Below are 17,003 nucleotides of genomic sequence, written 5' to 3'. Positions count from 1 at the left end.
AGCCTAGTCACAATGGACTCTGAACAAAGATTTCTGATTTTCCTAACATGTTAGCTCTGAAAGAATCCCCAGAGGCCACCTGGACCCGGGTTAGGAAATGGGCAGCAAGGCCCTGGGCACCAGGCCAGCCAGCAGCCTTTTATGAAAGAGGTACGTGCTGGTGTTTCTCAGTTCCTCCCTCTCCTCATTGCCTTATTCTGGGCCTCTTCACACAACTGAACACCTGTCTGGCTCAGGCTTGCAACCTTTGCTCTAGCTTAATCTCCTACTTTGCTCAGGGGCAATATCAACCCCCTTTGCCAATCTGGAAATTTTTCTCTAGGGCATGGCTAGAGTTGAGAGTACTTTCATGGTCAGGAGTCAAGACTCTGGAGCAGAATCCCAGGGCCAAATCCTGGCTTCATCTCTCATTAAGTCAGGTTGCTTAGCTTCCTGTGAGCCTCAGTCTCTTCATCTGTAAAATGGGGGCAATAATAGGACACTTCACCGGAAAAGCTGTTGGGAAAATTAAGTGAGTTAATGATCTATCTAGTGCTCAGAGTAGCACCAGGCATACAACATGCACTATGTCAATGAGCTATAATAATAATATTATTATCACTAAGCACCATCCGTTTTTCTTGTTATAATTACTAACAAATATCATAAGGGACAGACAGAAGTGTTTCCAAACTTCTGAGGAACTGTTGGTTTAATCCAGGTTTATGTCCTAATTACCCACATTCGCCTGAAAGTTGTTAATTAGTTTGTATTTTTGCTACGTATCTGGAAATGTTTTCACATTCCAGTTTGCCTGAGGAATGGCTTAAAATGTGTGCCTTTAGAACTTCCTTTTCAATATGGCCCTGTGGGATCTTCTGCTCAGGGGAACTATAAAGATCAGATGGATGTAATATATTCTCATGATTAACTTCAATTAACACATGCTTTTCAAAAAGGCAACACAAATCTGATTTGCTTTTCCATACGACCCAAATAAATCTTTGTTTTTCAAATCCAGACAAAAGTCAACTTGATGTACATGTAGAAAAGGTTAAGATGGTACATGTTATGTTATGTGTATTTTAACAACCATAAAAAAGCGTGGAAGAAAACACAACTTGATAGCGCTCACCAATAAGAAAGAGTGAATTACTGGTACACACAGGACATGGATGACTTCGACAACGCTGGGCGAAGTGAAGAGTGGCAGGCACAAGCAGATGCTGTAGGATTTCACTGGCATGAAATTCTGCAAGAGGTGAAGCTACCAGGAAAGAAACCGGTCAGCAGAGATCGGGGGCTGACGGCGGCGGGGTGTGAGGGCAAGTTGGGGGGAATGACAGAAAAATTCTGAAGGAGGACGGTGGTCAAAAGTAATCAAGGTGTGTACTTAAAACAGGCCAGTTCGATTGTGTGTAAGTTGTACGTTAATTTACATACAATTAATTAATATTAAAAACGAGGAAAAGCTCAAAAAAATCTACTTGATAATTAAGACGATACATTCATTCAAATGTGCAAACTCAAACCCAGGACCAGAAACAGTGCCTGCATAGGCTGTGATATGCTCAGCCCAGCACAGGGTGAGTCCAACCTTGAATTTCTCAGGAACTCAACCTTGATGAGCTCTCAGGAGCTTCCGGCACAAAGGCCATCTCCGGCCTCCGGGCAGAACTGCCACCCAAGAATTGCAGGGGGACCCCTCCTTCTGGAAACCTGTCTGTTTCGGCAATTTACAAAATGTAAGAGTTGCTTTTCTGAAAATGTTTGCTCAGGGGCATGGATTTCAAACCTGTCTAAATGTTGTTCTAGGAAGTCGGCACTCGGATCCTCCTCTTATCGTCCTCCAAGTTGTCTCATTCATCTAGAGCGTGAGCTCTGGTATCAGGGAGGGACAATGTCCTAGGCAGGAGTTCTCCAGTCCTGGGAGATGGATGGGGCATTTCCACTGGGCGGGGCAGGAAGGCCAAGGCCCTGGAAGTCCCCTCTGTCCATTGTTTCACTTGCAGCTCAGTCACCTCCCCGCCCCCACCCACCCTGGGACTTTCCTTTTTACAACGCTGTGTACCTCGCCTCACAGAACTGTCATCTCTGCACCCCAACCTCCCCAATAAAATTACAAGTGACATGTTGATCTTCACCTTGAGTTCCATTAACCTGGGTTTGCTTTCAGAAGGAATGTCTGGCATGTCACCCACTCTCAAACTCACTTGCGATAAAAACTGAAGCACTGGCTGGCTGTTCACATGCCAGCAGCAGACCCGATGCCCTGCCCTTAACCTCCCCAGATAGTGCTCATGACATCAGCTTCGCATAAAATCCTTAAATGCAAACTAAAGCAATCAGGGGGGAAAAAAAAACAACAACTCCCCATGTTCCTAATTGTAAAGGAAAATGCCCATAAATGGAAAGGCAGCGTTTCCTGGATCGACTGGGCGAGTTCTCTGAGGTTGGCCCGACTCCAGCAACAGCGTTCTCTGAAGTGAGCACCCAGCTCAAGTGGCAAGCTTCCATTTTCTGCAGAAATGTGTGTGGCGTTCGTCCGGCTGGTTCTCAGGGAGCTTGTAGAGGCCAGTCCCAAACTCAAGCAACGCCTTTGACTTTTGAAGGGGAGACAACCCTTTTTCTGAGGTGGGCTGGGGATACACCAGGGCCGGGCCCTGGTGGGAAATCACAGCTCTGCACAAACAACAACTTCATTTGCATCTATTTTGGTACAGTTATTACAGACGGAAATAGGCACATGAAGTCTTTGCTTACCGATACTGCAGATGGAGGCAGCCGGAGAGGAGAGGGCACATGCTTAGAAAAAAAGACAAAACAGAAAAAAACAACACAAGAGAATGGAAGTTTCCGAGAGCAGGAAGCTCAGTAGATTTAGGGGTGTGCCAGCTGTCATGTTCCTTTAGACTGGAATTCTGGCATCCACCCCTGTTTGAAATGTCCTGGATGACGCACTGCCCGTGGGTCTCTGGGTGCTCTAATACCTAGACCAGAGATACTCAGATTTGAACAAGAGGCCACCAGATTTGGAGGAGCCCACCGCACTGAAGATTCTTCCCTGGGCTTCCCTGCAGGGGCGGGGGGGAGGGGCAGTCAGGGCTGCACACGTGAGGAGGAGAGCTGGAAGTGAGAGGCGGCCACCCCTGGTTCAGCACTCCCCAGCCCTGCCGTTCAGAAGGCAGAAAGGAGTGTGGGCAACGATGTTTCTAAACGTGCTTCTTCATTTCACTCTGGAACTTTCCACCTTTCATAATTCACTTAAGAAGTCTGCAAAACTCTACAGCATTTGGAGTCTATTCCTCTGCCTTAAGATAAGAGACTCTGAATGCATTTTAAACATCTAGTCATAATTTTTACAACTACCGTGCTGACAGGGCTGCTGTAGGGAATGTTCTGGATGTGTCCAGCTCAGTGCTGGGCAGCGCAGGGGTTTTGGAGTTTGTTCCTCACCACCACCCTGGGAAGTAGCAGGTGTTGCTCTTATACTCATTTTGAGGTTACTTAGGCTTCCTCACAAATGCACGCCAACACCTCTGTATAGAGTTATTACTGAACTCTGCTATAGAAAAGAATTAAGCCTCACACTGGATACACACGGCCTTTTCCCATTAAAACAAAGAAACAAACAAAAATGAGATGGATCTTCAAATAAAATATGAAATTCCAAGTCTTTACATACTGTGTTCCACAGTGACTTCTCTCCTGCAATAAAAGTTTGGCTGTTAGGGATACATTTTCTTTTCACGTTACCTTTTTAAATTCTGCGGCGGACAGTGACTTCAGATTCTTACGCAACATTCTTCTACGTCATCCAATCGGGCCATAGTGGTTTTCTCTGAGTCTGATATCTTAATCCAGGTAAGAGCACCCTGTTGAGTAATTTAATTCTTGGACTCCTTGGGATAACTGGGAATTATTTTTGGCCTAGAGCAAGGAGTCTGAGAGGCCCCAAAGAGCTCCAGAATCTAGTAGCTGCCTCCCCAGTTTCAGTTTTTCTGGGGCCGGTTACACAGAAATCCCCCAACATTCCTGGGTGGTTCTTCTTCAGGAAGCCTGCAGATTGGATTAGACCTCGGTTAAAAGGCGTTAGACCACTGCAATTATGGAAGGAGCTACTAATACTCACAGGAAAATCAAGACACTCCTCACCAACCTAAACATTTCTCATAGTCTACTTGGATGTAGTAGCATTAACGAAGTGATTCAGAAAACTTAAACCAAATGACACATTTCTCTCACCTATCTTGCTGCTTTAGGGGACTGTATTTTAGGCCTGAATTATTTGGACAATTGTTTCGATGCCCTGCTCTTTATTGTACAAACACACTGCGGAGCAAGATTCCGTCACTATTGCTGCATCAAAGCTACTGACGCTTTTGCTCTTTTCTTACCCTCTTTTAATACAACCCTTGGACGTAACATAGAAACTCTCAGCGAAAGCAGAATATGGCTACTTGGTTTTCCAGAAGAATTGTTTATATGGAATTGAATATATTTCATATGCTTTGGGTTATACTTAAAATGAATTACACCCATGCTAAAGATTCTACACACACACACACACACACATGCACGCAGATATTTTACTTGAGCTCTAGGTAGAAAATGTCATTTTTGAGTAAAAATTATGGGCTTTTGTCTGGCTGGTTTTCTCTTTAGGTTTTAATCTTATATTCAATATTTTCTAAGAGGAGAGCAATGCCCTCATGGAGGATGTCAAGTACAACATAAGGAAGAGAGTCAACAACATTGTAATAACCATGTACGGTGTTAGAGGGGCACCTGGCATGTTGGGGTGATCCCTTCACCAGGTACATGAATATCTAATCATTGGGTTGTATATCCAAAACTAATATAATATGGCATGTCAACTCTAATTGAAAAATAAAAAATCTTTAAAGTATTACAGGGCAGGACACGTACATACATAAAAACTTTGAGAGGAAATTAAACAAAAGGGGATGGGGAGCAATTCCAACTATTCTGACCCTTCAGGGTCTGATGGAAAACCCATCTTACAGGTAACTGTACCAATACAATCAACATTCTAATCTTTCCTGTTGAAAGTTTCTGAAGAATTATTAACTTTATGAATAAATGTGTATTCATAAAATTGAACTCAATGAACTTCCTTTCAGAACCAGATCTTGTCTATCTAGTCAAGCTCAACACTGATGTTTCCCTCCAGATCAAAGACAGAGATGAAAGGGCAATACACACACGAAACCACGCCCATTCAGGCCAGCGCGCCCTCACCCAGAACGAGGCTGCCGTCACCGGAGCACCGGTGGGTGTCTTGGGGGTGGGTGGTGTCCAGGACAGTAACCTTAAATGTTTAGGAAAACAGCTCAAAATATCCTAAAATTTATCTTGTAGCCTATTATGAAATTATCATCTGTAAATTTAAGCAACTCTCTTTTAAAAATACCTATATTTTCTAAGAGCTTTTGATCTGCTATAAACATAAACTTTATTATATTAAAACAGCCTCTTAATTGTCCTTGGTTCTCGAACTTTAGGATTTGCTAAACAAGAGTGTATTTCACCTTTTTCCAATACTTTATGACTTTGAAAGCTTTATCTATATGTCCCTTTGCCTTTCTGGCTAAGAAACCCCATTTTTAGACTCATCTAGTAGCCTGCCCTGGTGCTGATTTTGGTTGCTCTTCTTAGAATGTTTCTAAGCTTTCTTATGAATGTCTTGACAAAGAGACAAGACTATGAAAGATTCTTTCATTTGTATGTGCTCAGCTTGCAGTCATTTTCCTCACATCCTTAAGGGGAAATTTAGATAAGGTATCATTTCCATCACATTAATATTTAAACTGAGGTACAGAACAGTGAGATTGGGTCTGATTGGAACATAAACAATTCTAAAACTCAAATTCTCTTATTTTATTAAAATAATTGGATATATCACCAAAGCTATAAATTCCTACAACTAAGAGACACTAAAATAAATCTGAAAGAACGACATACTTCAACCTGAGATGTTGCTTATCCAAGTGTTTTTTTAACATTTTATAAGTGGTTTATTATTGTCTTCACAAACTGTTTTATTAAGACCTAAGGTTTAAGATCATTTTCATCCTTTCAGTTTTAAATGTGCTTTTGAAAACTACTTTCTTGCATATAGAGTTTGGAGACGACGAAGGGAAGAGCCCTGCGGTTAGGACCGACGGTGATGATGGAGGAGAGGGAGGGTTCCTGCTTCCGAGTCTCTCTGCACCCATATTCTCAGTCTCATCTCAGAGAAGGTACCCCCAACCCCGACATTTCATAAATTAAAGGTCACTTAGTCAAACCTTTGTTGCCCCCTGGAAGGCCCACACTCACCAATCTAGGTAATTTTAAAGAGCGATTGTAGTTTTATCCGTATCTTTTTAATGTTGGAAAGGAACCTTTATAGAAACAGGTGTCAACTCTTTTTAGGCTTTGCAAGTTTTGAGAGTCATAAACCTCTTTTTAATGTTTCCATCAGCTAGGATGCATTTAGCTGCAAGTAACAGAAGTCCCAGCTCAAAGTGGTTTTTACAATAAGTAAACCAACAGGCTCACATAATGGAAAATCCAGAGGTTGGGTGGGACATGGGGTTACATCATCCTGTGGTCCAATGATACCATCAAGGGTGCAAGTTTTATCCCTTCCATCACTCAGAGAACACTTCGCGTGAAGGCTGGTTGCTCTCTATAGACTGGTGGCCAGTTAAATACAGTCAGGGTTATATGCTTCCTTATTCACGTAGGCAGGAAGAGATCAAACCCCTCTCCCCCAAACTTCAAACAAAAATCTTTCCTCTTGATGGGGCCAATTTAGATCACATGCCTGTCTCTGAACCAGTAACTATGCCAGGAAAATGCTTTAAACTGATTGGTTTATGCCTCAATACTATAATCACTGGCAAGAGTTTCGGGAGAACTGTGATTGGCTTAGGCCAGAGGTCAGCAGACAAGGCTGTGGGCCTAATCCCACCCACCTGCTGCCTCAGTAGTCTTTGTAGAACACAGTCACACCCCACGCATTCTCCATGGCTGCTTCTGCATGACAACGGCAGAGTTTAGTCGCTGCTAACAGAGACCATAGGGTCCAGAAATCCTCAAATAGTTACTGTCTGGACATTTACAGAAAAGGTTCACCAACCCCTGATTTGGGTCAGTGTGGGTCTGCTTTGGAGCTGAGTTCAGTCCCCTAAGTGTGGTGCACTGCACAGTGAGAGAAAGTTGGACTCGGTGGTGGGGTCCATGGAAGTCCTCCACATGCCAACCTAAGTGGGGTTTTTTCTCTTGTTTTTTTCCCAAGTAGCGCTGAAAATAGATGAATGCACCAGCCTCAGAATGAAAGCCTGAGTTTTTTAAGTCCCTTGACTTCCCTCACCCAGATTCACTGATAGCAGTTTCTTATACTGATGTGTGTTCCACCCTTGGCTGTAAGGTTCTTTGTTTTTTGTTTGTTTGTTTTTTTTATCTTTTTGTTTTCTGCATTGTCTTCAAGTTAGCTGTCAATTTCATGGAACCAGACTGCTCAAACGTTCTTCCAGATCTCCAACCCACCAGGAGCGTTACTCAGAATTCCCCAGAGACCTGCTGTGGTCATAGAAGAAATATCCCACAAACCAGGGCTTCGCCAGCCTGGTCAGTCACAGGAAGAACCACTCCTGCCCACGTCTGCGTCATGCTTTTCTAGGTCAGCAATTTCCTGCCCAAACAGCCGTCTGGTCTCCCTTTTTCCGTAGCGTTTCTTGTTTATGTCTATTGTGACAGGTGCAGTCCTTGTCCACTGTAGAAATGTTAGAAAACACAGATAACCAAAGAGGGAAAAAGAAAGAAAACATGTCACCATCCCACACCCCAGGGCACTTTCAAAACAGGCTGCGGCGTGTTCCAGAGGTGCGGTCTTCCCTCCAAGTGAGCTCAGCGAGCTTTGACTTTTCCAGCCGGAAGTCGTAATGGAACAGTTTATTTTGTAGCCCCCTGTATTTATGAAGTTACCGAATGGGTCTCTTCTTGGACTAGCCTTCCTGAGCATCTTTAGCCAGTTGTGAGCTTTCTGACCATTTTTGGAAAAGGGCAGAGTTGGAGAAGTTGCTTTCTCCAGTTGCTTTCTCGGTGCCTCACGTACATCTTTTGCAAACATGAAAGAGAACCTGCTTCTCTCCATTGGGCTGGTATGTACCAATTCACCTTATTTTGTAAATAGAAGGGAGCCTCCTCTCTGAAGTACAGGGTTGGGAAGCTCCGCTCAGCCTCACAAATCCTCATTTAGGCACACCTGTGGGTTTGCTCATGCTCATTATAGAAACCACTTAAAACTGCTCCAAGGTTGGGCTGTTTCCAAGACATCAGATGGGTATGACTTAAGTTTAGGGCTAGAATCGACTACAGGATGGGATTCAGTGTCATTCCAAGTGCCTGTGCGGATCTGAGTGTGGGATCGGGACCAATGAATATCATGATCAGGCTTTCCCGCCCTGCTCGCAGCACCCACCCCACCACCATTGTTGCTCTGCAGAGTGCACACAGGATCCAGCTGAGGTCATGGGCCTAAAGAACTCTGGCCATTCATGTCGTAAGGATAATTCCTGCCAAAGAGAGCAGGAGCTCCCGCAGGCCTGGAAGGGGGGTGGGTGGGGGAGGAAAGCACACACATGATGGAGGTTGCAAGAACACTGACTGTGGGCCCAGGCTGGCCGGGTTTGTATTCCAGCCCCACTGCGATGGACAGACTGATCTTGGCTCCTGCAACTCCCTCGGCCTGGTTTTCTTCAAGGATAAAATAATGACCTAGTAACACTCACCTACTTCATACTGTTGGCTGCTGTGAAGGTAAAAGGCAATAAATGGGCTAAAACCTTAGCACAGTATCCTATGTAAGCCCAGACTCTTATTTCTATGGGGGGAAAGTGTCCAGAATGGGAGAGCTGGCAGTTCTGGGACATACTTCTCTTCACAGAATTGCCTGCCTGCGTGGTCCGTAGTGACAGGGTTCTGATGACCCAGAGCTCCCCGATTCATGATCAGGCTTTCTGCATCAGGCTGCCACTGACAGCAGTAGGGTGTGCTTTTCAGTCAAATAAATTTTATTTATTTATTTATTTATCCTCATCCGAGGACAATTTTTCATTGCTTTTAGAGAGAAAGGGAGAGAGGAAGGAAGAGAGAGAAAAATGACACATGAGAGAAGCATCGATTGGTCGCCTCCTGTAAGTGCTGGGCCAGGGATTGATCCTGCACCCCAGGCATGTGCCAAGACCAGGAATCGAACCCACAACCTTCCAGTTACTGGATGATGCTCCAACCAAGGCACACAGGCCAGGCAGGGCTCAAGTCAAATTTTTAAAAATAGATTTTAGTTTTTAGAAAAACTATAGATTTAGAGAAAAACTGAGTTGATAGTAAAGAGAATCCCAACCTACCCACATGCACTTTCCCCTTGACATTTGACATCAGAATGATATGCTTGTTATAATTAATGAACCAATATCAATACATTATTATAAACTATCATTCATACTTTATCCAGACTCCCTTAGGTTTTTTTATTGAATGTCCCTTTCCTGTCCCAAGATCACAGCCAGGCTACCACACTATTCATTTGTCATGGTTCCCTACACTCCTTTGGACTGACGCTTTCTCAGACTGTTTGTGTTTCTGATGACCTCGACAGCTTTGAGGAGTCCTGGGCACTGTTTTGTAGAAAGTCCCTTGGGTGGGCTTTGTCTGGGATTTTTCTCATCATTAGATGAGGGGTTTGGGGCAGAAGACCACGAAGGTAAGTGCCATTTTCATTTCATCATGTGCAAAGAATGTGATTATCAATATAACATACTGCTGTTGATGTTGACCTTGACCACCTGGCTGAGGTTGTGTTTGCCAGGTTTCTCCACTCTGGGGTTATTCTGTCCTCCCCCCTTTCCACATCTGACCCTTTGGGAGGAAGTCACTGCACACGGCCCGCAGTTTAGGAGTAGTGGGTTGCCCCCTCCCTCCTTGAGAGCAGGGTATCTGTGTAAGTGATTTAGAATTCTTCTGTGTGGGAGAGTTGTCTTTTCTCCTCAAGTAAGTTAGACTTTTTTGTCTAATCTTTGCTTGAATGAATTATTTCATCTTTACCAACCACCACTAAAAAAATAGTCTACAGCCAACTTCCCCCAAACTGATGTCCTCAACACGCACCCCTTTCTGTAATATGAAGCATTAATACCTGGGAGCATTCCTAAGCCGGGCATGGGGGGAATATAACAAAAACAAGATTTCTCAAACATGAGTTAACAAATGCCAGCAATGGATTTAGCAGTTCCTTGTTAACCCTTATATGGAAAGGCCTGAAAATGAATAAGGAATTAAAAATAAAACAAGTGGGATAGTCCAAACCCATATGAATGAAAAGCTGTGAGCCAAGTGGAAAAGAATCCGTTGGCAAGTTCAGACTGGCTCCCGCAGCGTGTTCTGAAAATGTGCTGTCAGTGTCCAGGCCCCTCGGTTCCTTTTGTATCCATAACACTGCCCCTCCTCAGGGAGGAAGCCGTCTCCCTGCCTCTCCTGGAACTCACACCTATAGAGTGCTCTAGCACTGACACACTCTTAAGGATCACACACACACACACACACACACACACCACGACTTGAGACTACGTCCCAGGTCTTAGAATTGGAATAATTACAATTAGAATAACTGGCTGGGTAGCTGAAAATACACTTGGGTGTCTCCTTAGGAAGACTTCTTGTAAAGCTAGAAGTACCGTATTTTTAGGACTGTAAGACACACCTCGGTTTTAGAGGAGGAAAATAGGAAAAAAAATTTTGAAGCAAAAAATGTGGTAAAATATTTAATAACCTGTGACTCTGCTCCACCCTGCCCGCCCCCCCCCCACAGTGAACCAGGTAAGCTACATTCTGACTATAAGACACACCCCCATTTTCCTCCCAAATTTGGGGGGGGGTGAGTCTTATAGCCTGAACAATATGATATACATTTGGGGTTCTTCATTTGAAAGAAAATGGGGGCTGGGTCTTGTTGGCTCAGCCTATCAGGTTCCTACATTTTGTCTGGTCGGCTCAAACTTTAGTGACCATTGTCTTTATTTTATTGGGATTGTTTTTTCTCTGAAAGCCATTCAAAATTTGTTTGCAAAGCATCGGCTAACAGAAGTAGGTGAGTGTTTGATCATTTCTTCAAAGTTTACCCCAAGACAGAGAGACCTTTCGTGTGTTCAGCGGGTCCCTTTCGCTGCCCCTCAGGTGGCGTGCAGCCCGGTCGCCCAGGCCACCGTGGCTCTGAGCTGTTCCTTTGGAGACCCGCCCACTGCACGGTACACGGAAGCCTCTGTTTCCCTGCGGTGACCTGCTGTCTGTCCCTGTTCTGGGCTCTCACAAGCCCCTGAGGACAGGTCTTCATTTCGATCTGGCGTCTCAGGTCGCTGCAATGAGCAGGTGGAAAAAAGCCTCTGACCAGCTCCCGTGTGTCCTCGCTGAAGATTTCTTAAAGGAATGACTCTGGCCAGCTCAGCGTCTCCTCAGTCTCCCCCTTCCTACAAACGAACAAACGGAGAATCCCGGATTAAACGGAAAGTCCAGGACAGACGCCGATGGGGTCAAATATGGTTTCTGGCTAATTCAACCCCTGCTAACAATTTGTTTTTACAGTTGGGCACTTCCGTCTCCAAACTGAAGTTTTCATGCCTTCATTTTAACAAATTAGGGGTCCTCTCTGTGTCCCCCACGTGGTCTAAAGCATGATTGCTGTCATCTTTCTGGAATATTTGGGATCTTGTTCGTTCTTAACCATTATTTTTACCCTCCACCATTATAGTTGATAGAGACAGTAGAAGCTGAATTTTTGAGCACCCTCACTTCAGAATTTGGGATAGTTCTTTGCCATTTTTTTTTCAGTGAGGTCATTGATAGGAGTTTATATTCTTGAGATAGTTTTCTTTTCAATTAACTCAGTTGCTGAAAAACATCCAGTCAAGTTAAGGGTTCTGATTAAGACTTTCTAGGTAAATGGTTTACAAACTCTTCACCTGGAGAGGTACATTGAAAAGGTCGATTTGCAGGAAGCTCCTGGCAACCACAAAGGGAAATGTAGTAATCCGATATTTGGTTAGGGCAAATCAAGGATGCCATTGTGAACCACTGGCTTTACAGAAATGACTCAAGTGTACTTCATCCACCCTGATGTGTATGCTTGCTAACGTTTGCATGGAATTCAAACCCATCCCTTCCCATCACGAAATCTCCTCGAATGCCCCAGTCATATGTCTGTGTGCAGGATGCAGAGACCTGCGGCCTCGGCGAGTCATGATGGGTCATTCCTGACTTACGCACGGGCCACCCGCGGACAAGGATCTCATTGGGCTTCGTTTGAGAACTAAAACTTGGGACAATTTACGAAGGTGACTTCAACAGGCACAGAACTGCAGGAGAGAACTGTGACTGCTTAACCAGCTAAACGATCAGGTAAAACACATCCCACTCAGCTGCTCGCTGCTGCAGTCACGTGTCGGTCTTACTATTCCGGGTGACAGTGCCCTGTGTGAGGTCCTCGGGGGGTCTCACTCCTCCCCTTTGTCAAGGACAGCGTCCCACCCTCTGAAGGAGGATTCTTCACCCTCTCTCCAGTGTCACTGCCTTTTCTTTCTCTTCTCAGTTTTCCCATCTTAAAAAACAGGGGCCACCCCTTGAGCCCATGTTGCTCCTTAGCTTCTGCCCTGGTTTTCTGCTGCCTTCTAGCCTCTCTCCCTGATGAACAACGGAAGAGTCGCCAATAGTCGTGTTCCCTGCTTCCTTTCCTCTCGGTCTCTCTCAAAACTGCGTGGTTCGATTTCAAGAAATGCTGCCAACTCCTGCCATTAACTTTCGTCTCTACCACCCCCTGAAACCGCCCCCGCCAAGGGCGTCAGGAACGGCCATGCTGGGGAACCCAATCCTCAGCCTCGTCTGCTGGGGTCTGTCAGCATCATTGGACACCAGGGATCGTTCCTTTCTCTGTAAAACACTTTTTTGTTGGTTTGTTTCCAGGACGTTGTGTGCTCGTGTGGTTTTTCTCCTACGTTACAAGTCACCCGTTCTTGGCCGGCTCACCCCTCTGACCTCACAGAAGTGCACTCTTGGCGTCAAAGAAGCTGTCCAAGGCTCGGGCCCTGGACCTCACCTCCTGTCTGTCTGTCCTCACTCCCACGGTTTCCTCAGCGTGTCTCATGGCTGTAAGCATATCTATCTGCTGATGACTTTCAGATTTATATCTTTGGTCTGCTTGCACGGCTCCCCTGAGCTCTTAAGATCATATTCAACTGCCTAGTTGGAATCTCCATTTGGGTGGGTAACTCATTTCCGCAGTGTAACACATACAGAGCCGAGCCCCCCGATATTCTGCCCTCTCCGCCTTCTCTGCCTCAGTCTTCTCACGCTTTGGGCCTTCGGTCCAAGCACTTGACTCCTCGCCCTCCCAGCAAACCTGGGCATCTCATGCTGCCCTCACGTCGTCATCAGAATCGGATCGCTTCTCATCAGCCCCGCTGTCATTGCCTTAAGCTAAGCCCCCCTCGTCTTTGGCATGGATGATGGCAATTGATTTCCTGTTTCAGCCCTCTGCTTTTGCCCTCGGCCCACTTTCGTCTGCCTTAACACAGCCACCAGACTCCTGCTATAGCCTCATTTAGATCGCACCATGCTTCCTTACAAAAGCTTCCGATGGCATTATACCCCACTCTGCATAAAACCCAAAGTCCCTGTAAGAGCCTCAATACCCTGCACTGTGTGGGACCTCCAATCCTTATTTCCCTCTCTGTTCCCCTTTCCACTTACCCCAGCTATGTGCCCGATTGCATCGTGGGAGTTTGCTCTCCACGTGGTTCAGGTCTCTACTTGAATGCCACCTTCCCAGTGAGGTCTTTCTGGACCATTTGGTAGAAACACTGCAAGCTCCACCCCACGCCCCAAACATGGTCTTCCCCCTTCCCTGCTTTATTTCTCTCCATAGAACTTTCTGCCCTGCTAGACGCTGGTGAGCTGCTTGGAGGCGTTATGATGGGGGAGGGGGGGGCGCTGAGATACAGGTAAGGGCTGATGTCCATCCACCTGAGTTCCAGGCCTGCCTGCGTCACTTTCCAGGGAGTCAAGATAGAATCTCTCTGTCCTTTATTTTTCCCATCCATAAAATGGGAATAAGAATAATAGTACTCACCCCATCAGGTTGTAGGCTTAATATTAAGTTCTTAGAACAGCATCTGGACCATAGTGCATGCCACATAATTAGCTTACACGTTTCATCCACCTCTGGTTTGTTATGCCTCCTCCACTGATAGGCAAGTGGTATCAGGGCAGGGCTTTGTCTGTTGTGTACACTGCTCCGTCCCCACCACACAGGCCAGGGCCTCGCACAGAGCTTCTCAGTGTACAGTCATAGAAGGGCAGCTCATCAGATGTTCTCCTCTCAAGGGCCAGTAAGAAACACTTGCTCAAAATCTGCATACTGTAATGATGGGCACAGGAACAAAAGTTCGAGTCCACCTCATGCCGATGTCGGCACGGGCTGAGATGCATGGGTGTTCATCAGGCACAGCCAGTGCATCTCTCTCCCAGTTATCTCCGGAAGTCACAGAGTAGACTCAGCCTGGCAGGCGGGCATGCACTGGCTGTATTGCTAGATCACTGACCATCAAAAGTCATTTTCCTGTGATGCAAGGGAACTCACCAAGGCATGCCACTTCTGCATGAAAGCTCCTGTCAGTATTTTCTGACTAGAATATTCTTTGCAGTGCACCCAAAGAGAGCCGATATCCCGAGGGTCCTCTGGGGTCCCCAGTGAAAGGGGATCCCCAAATAAAAGACACTATTATCATCTTGAACCATCCGACGGGCTCTGGAAAAAGACTCAGAAGGGTAAGCTGAAGAGTTCAGATCCTTTAATTCATCGAAACAGCCTTATTTCTGTTATCATTGCCATTCTGTTTTAATAAAAATACACCCATCACCAAGGCCTGGCTGAAAGGTCAGGGTCTAGGCTCTTCCCACCCAGAGTTCATGGGCGAAGCATGGGGTGTGCTTCGAGCAGGCGGGGGCCGGAGAGCAGCTCCAAGCAGCCCTAGCACTGGGCTGTCTCTGGCATGCAGTTTCCTGAGGATAGAAGTGGATGAAGGTCTGTATTAAGACGTGATCTTTAAAAAGTCATTCTGGCCTCTTTCCTGTCTGAGATAAACAGATGAACAGAGAAGCCAGCGAAGGCTCTGCCCAGCCCAGCCCTGCCCAGTGGCCCCTGTGAAGGCGCACCTTGGGGCGCCCTTTCTTCCTCGGGCAGAAGTCTGATTCTGCAGCCTCTGGGCACACTCTGCAGACCGGGCACTCCCCGGGAGCCGCACCCACATCGTCATGCCGTGAGCACAGCAAACAGGTTCTCCTGGCCAGACGGCCGCTGAGGTGTCTGCAGCACAAAGGAAGTACAGTCACGCACACGCCCAGTGACACGGTGACATAAAGGCAGCAAGGGCTCTGCCTTCCCTGGCTTGAAATGAATACAGCATCGGCACTGCTGCTGGGTCTCCCTCGTGGGGGTGATGGAGCTCACGGGCCCCTTCCCAGCCCTGTACTTAGTTTTGCATTTGTGATTTCATACATTGTTTTAAAAGAAGGCCCCAGATCAGACAAGCTTCGGGCCCTACGGTAACTTAGTTTACCTGGTTACACGAAATTCTGCGTGGTTTCACATACTTACCCATTCACGTGAACAGCTCTCTAAGGTTGTGCCCGCCCCATTTCCAGGGAACGCAGGCAAAGCTGACTTAGTTGAGAGCACGCCACTAACTCGTCCGTGAATATGGCCACTCGGTAGGGCCTGAGGTTTCCTTTGAACTTCTTCTGATGCCTTTCAGTGTATTTGCTGGTTATGCTGGTTTCAAATGCATTGCCCACATGAAATGACTGGGCTTGCTTTCATTTTATGCTTGAGGAACCACTCAGGACGAGCCCGCCAGATTCACAGCCTTAGATGGGAACGATGAGTCGTAAAAAGGCCAGTCTACCCCATGGTCTTTTGGTCTGTCCACAGCTAGTGGACAGAAATGATTATTTAAAAGATCTTGTGGAAAGTGGAGAATCAATTGGCAATGAAAATCTCAACATTAAAAGATCTTAGAAATAGATGTGTCAGTCTCCACCTACTTTTTGTGAAGGCTTTTGTACTCCTGGGAGGAACGTCTTCATTACAGAACTGATTGGATGTTTATGAAATACTTAGAGTTTCTTTGTAGTTTTAAGAAGCACAGAGAAGAATTAATATTGATTGCGGCTACTACTGTAATTAGCACAGGCACTCTCTGAACTCCTTCCCTTCCCAATTCCAAGAAGTTACAACCTGTTTCCTAGCAAGTGTGGAGAAAGGTGAAGATGCTGCCTGGTTAAGTCCAACGTGCAGACAGAGGATATACCAGCAATGAAGATGAACACGAGGGGGAGAATTGTTAAGGACTGTACATAGCACTCTCTGATGCTCGAGACAGCATTAGAATCCCCTACAGGAGGCTTGTTACCATGGAGATTACACACCCCCAACCCCTGAATTTATGATTCCATGGGTCTGGGGTGGGGCTGACAATGTGCCTGTCTAAGAAGCTGCCTGGTGAGGCAGGTGTTGCTGATCCGGGGCCTCGACTTGGAGAACCACTGCTCTAGGGGATACTCTAGGAGAGGGTCCACAATCCTAGGTGAATACAAACTCCAGTTTGTTGCATACTCAGCTCTCACAAGGCTCCATGCAAGAGCTCGGTAAAGCCCACAGCGGTTTTTGCCAGCCCTTCTTAGAATCTAAGGAGACACCAAGTGGTTTTGTAACTCCCTTTTTTGATCTCATAATGATCTTTCCAGTTTGGGCCAGGATGAATGACCAAGCACTCCTTTCGAGCCTCCGTGAAGCAGTGAGAGTGTGAAATAACCAAATAATTTGCCATGTTCTTCGTAGGTCTTGTGAGATGATGACTTCACACCTGCAAGAGTAGCCAAGCATGATCAATCAAAAGCTGGAGGCT

At 46.0% G+C, this 17,003-nt stretch overlaps 1 long non-coding RNA gene across 1 annotated transcript; it reads right to left on the bottom strand.

Moving 5' to 3' along the window:
* Positions 1-14,901: 14,901 nt before the first annotated feature.
* Positions 14,902-17,003, bottom strand: LOC123818522. Its single transcript, XR_006785637.1, has 3 exons — positions 15,695-17,003; positions 15,253-15,403; positions 14,902-15,099 (listed from the first exon to the last, which is right to left on the bottom strand). It is a non-coding gene; the product is annotated as an uncharacterized LOC123818522 (long non-coding RNA).

This window comes from Phyllostomus hastatus, unplaced genomic scaffold, assembly GCF_019186645.2.
Source record: "Phyllostomus hastatus isolate PE091 unplaced genomic scaffold, TTU_PhHast_1.1 phas_contig_283, whole genome shotgun sequence".
Taxonomy (NCBI): domain Eukaryota; kingdom Metazoa; phylum Chordata; class Mammalia; order Chiroptera; family Phyllostomidae; genus Phyllostomus; species Phyllostomus hastatus.
Note: the sequence above shows the minus strand (reverse complement) of the source record. Positions and strands in the feature narration are given on the sequence as shown.